Below are 3,792 nucleotides of genomic sequence, written 5' to 3' on the forward strand. Positions count from 1 at the left end.
TTGCCAGCCCCAATCCAGGGATTTGTGAAGGGAAAAGGTCTATTTAGAATTATTACTGGTAAAGTGCACTGCATTAAATATACATTATGTGTATTTGTTAACTTTATTTAGTGTAACCTTTAATAACAACATAATGTTTATTTTTGATAATCATTTATTTGAACACTCTTAACATTTCTTTTTACTTTTACACTATTATTTTAAAAAATCTGTAGATAATGCTTTCGTTAAACCAATGATAACTTCTGTTTAATCTCTGCCACATAATATAGGTGGGTGCATTTTCCTATGTATTTCCATTTTTACAGGTTTATTCCTCCACAGTAAAGCTGGTATTTTCTTGGTTAATGTATTTATTGTTATTTATGCATTCTATCATATTCTTTTTTTCCCACTGTTCAGTGCAGAAGGAAAGTACAGGGTTTTTTTTTTTTTTTTTTTTTTTTTTTAGATTTCATTTATTTATTGAAAGAGTTGCAGAGAGAGAGAGAGAGAGAGAGAGAGAGAGAGAGTCTTCTATCTGCTGGCTCACCCTCCAAATTACTGCAAAGGCTGGAGCTGAGCTGATCCAATGCCAAGACCCAAGAGCTTCTGGGTCTCCCATGAAGGTGTAGGGGCCCAAGGACTTGGACCATGTTCCACTGCTTTCTCAGGACATAGCAGATAGCTACATTGTACGTTGAGCAGGCAGGACTCAAACCAGCACCCATATGGAATGCTGGCACTGCAGGCAGCAGCTTTACCCATTATGCCACAGCGTTGGCCTCCAGAGTTTTCTTTGAACTCTTGTCATTCACCTTCTCTCCCAGGTATGATTCTGGGTCCTCCACATGTTCCTAAGAGGAAAGAAAATGAATATATCACCTATAAGTGTTTTTTTTTTTTTAATTATCCCCCAGTTTGTCAGTACTTATTTTAGGTGTTTAATGCTAGTTTATTTATTTATTTTCTTTTTAGATTTTTTTTAAATTTATTTGAAAGCCAGAGTTACAGAGAGGCAGAGGGAGAGAGAGAGAGAGTCTTTCATCTGCTGGTTCACTCCCCAATTTGCCACAATGGCCAGAGTTGCACTGATCCAGAGCTAGAAGTGAAGAGCTTCTTCTGGACCTCCCATATGGGTCCAGGGGCCCAAGGACTTAGGCCATCTTCTACTGATTTCCCAGGCCATAGTAGAGAGCTGGATTGGAAGGAAAGCCACTGGGACTTGAACTGGCACCAATATGGGATGCCAGCACTGAAGGCAGTGGCTTTACCTGCTATGCCACAGTGCTGGTCCCAGTATACTAGTTAATTAAAATGGAAAATATGGGGCTGGCTCTGTGGCTCAGTGGGTTAATGCTCTGGTCTAAAGCATTGGCATCCCATATGGGCACCGGTTTGAGACCCTGCTGTTCCACTTCTTCTCCAGCTCTCTACTATGGCCTGGGAAAGCAGTGGAAGATGGCCCAGGTCCTTGGGCCCCTGAACCCATGTGGGAGGCACAGAAGAAGCTCCTGGTTCCTGGCTTCAGATTGGTGCAGTTCCAGCCATTGCAGCCAATTGGGGACTGAACCAGCAGATGGAAGACCTCTCTCTCTCTGCCTCTCCTCTCTCTGTGTAACTCTGACTTTCAAATAAATAAATAAATCTTTAAAAATTTTAAAATAGAAAAATAAACATAAAATTTGTTCTCATGGTATATACAGAAATGAATGATGAATTTGGCACAATTATGCATCATTACTGTCATCTATCATAATGTAGTTTGGTCTCTTGTCTTTCTGTTGCTATAGCAAAATATATATTTGTTACATGAATTGAGTTGAAACTAAGCACAATATGCTACATTTTTGGGGTCGTGTTGTCTGAAACAGTCTAAATGTAGATGATGTACTGAGCAGTGTTTTAGTGCTACCTATGAAGTAAACACTTAGCATTCCGCAAGTGGAAGAGTTACCTAGTGCTAAAACACAAATCAGTTAAGTTTGTTTTTGAATTGTTAGAGTAATGGAGTCCTTAATACCTTTGAGAAGCTGAATTGGATTCTGGAATAGAATAAGGAATGTGTGAAGAATCTACTGGAGGCTTATTTATTTATTTATTTATTTGGCAGGCAGAGTGGATAGTGAGAGAGAGAGAGAGACAGAGAGAAAGGTCTTCCTTTGCTGTTGGTTCACCCTTCAATGGCCGCCGCGGCCAGCGCGCTGTGGCCGGTGCAACGTGTTGATCCAAAGCCAGGAGCCAGATGCTTCTCCTGGTCTCCCTTGCGGGTGCAGGGCCCAAGGACTTGGGCCATCCTCCACTGCACTCCCGGGCCACAGCAGAGAGCTGGCCTGGAAGAGGGGCAACTGGGACAGAATCCAGTGCCCCAACCGAGACTAGAACCCGGTGTGCTGGCACCGCTAGGTGGAGGATTAGCCTGTTTAGCCACAGTGCCGGTCTGCAATACTGACTCTTGAATGAGCAATGTTAAGGAGAAGTATGTAGAAGCATTGAGAATAAAAGGCAAGAAATCATCAGTGAAACTGCAATGGGAATGAACAGAAAATAATTTCCAGGAAAACACCATGCATATCATTTCCAATATGTCAGAGAAAAAAATATATTAAAAGACAGGGCAGACATTTAGCTTAGTGTTTATGATGCCACCTCAGAGTGTCTATGTTTGATTTCCAATGCTGGCTCTAGTTTTTAGCTCCCAGATAATGCAGACCTGGGGAAGCAATGGTGATGTCACTAATGAAGGAGGCCTAGATTCCATTCCTCAATCCTGGCTTCAGTCCTGCACCACCTCTGTTTGGTGTGGTTATCTAGGAAGTGAATTAATGTGTCAAAGCTCTCTATCTCTCAGTACATCAACATTTTGCTCTATCAAGCTAATAAATATTTTTAAGTAAGAGAGAAAATACAGGTAAGACAAAGAATACAAATTAGCTTTTGCCCTTGTCTATGATTATTCTACTGATAAACAATTGAAATAACTGCCCAAAACATTCAAATGATAAACATTTGAAATAACATTATACATAATTAAAGTGAAAGCAATGGAATTATTTGCCCAAAAAGAGAACCTGGGAATGTCTGCAGTACAATCTGCATTTGTGACTCACGGAGAAAAATGCTTAGAGATTTGTTTAAGAACCTGCAATAGTCACCAGAATTGTAATCCAGCAGGCTAAGCCTCCACTATCAATGCTGACATCCCATGTAAACAAAGGATTTGAGTCCTTGCTGCTCCACTTCCAATCTAGTTCCCTGCTAATCTGATTGAAAGAGCAGTGAAAATGACTTGAGTATTTGGACCCTTCCATCAATATGGGAGACCCACGGAGTCCCAGGCTCCTGGCTTTGACCTGGCCCAGTCCCAGCCATTGTGGGCATTTGGGAAATGAACAGTAGATAGAAGATATATCCTTTTGTCTCCCTGTCTCTCCCAATCTCTGTAAGTCTGCCTTTCAAATAAATAATCTTAAAAAATAGGCCAGCGCCTCCACCTTGCGGTGTAGTCAGTATTGCCCCTCTTTTAGCCTGCTGTGCAATTCCCCTTGACAGATGTGGCCTTTGTGATTTGAACCTCCTGTTTCCCTCCAGCTTGGGCATTTCACACAGCCAGTAGATAATGGGTTTGACTCTGTTGAATGCTCTGTGTGGCTTTCTAAACACTCAACAAGTCTAATGTAAAACCATATCCTTCCTTTTTCCTTCATATTCATACACAACTGTCAGTGTTTGTTTTGTGACAGAGTTAACATGTTGACTGGAAGTGTAATGTTACAGGTGATGATAGCATTTGAAGACCTGGCTGTGTACTTT

This window comes from Lepus europaeus, unplaced genomic scaffold (genome assembly GCF_033115175.1).
Source record: "Lepus europaeus isolate LE1 unplaced genomic scaffold, mLepTim1.pri SCAFFOLD_29, whole genome shotgun sequence".
Classification (NCBI taxonomy): domain Eukaryota; kingdom Metazoa; phylum Chordata; class Mammalia; order Lagomorpha; family Leporidae; genus Lepus; species Lepus europaeus.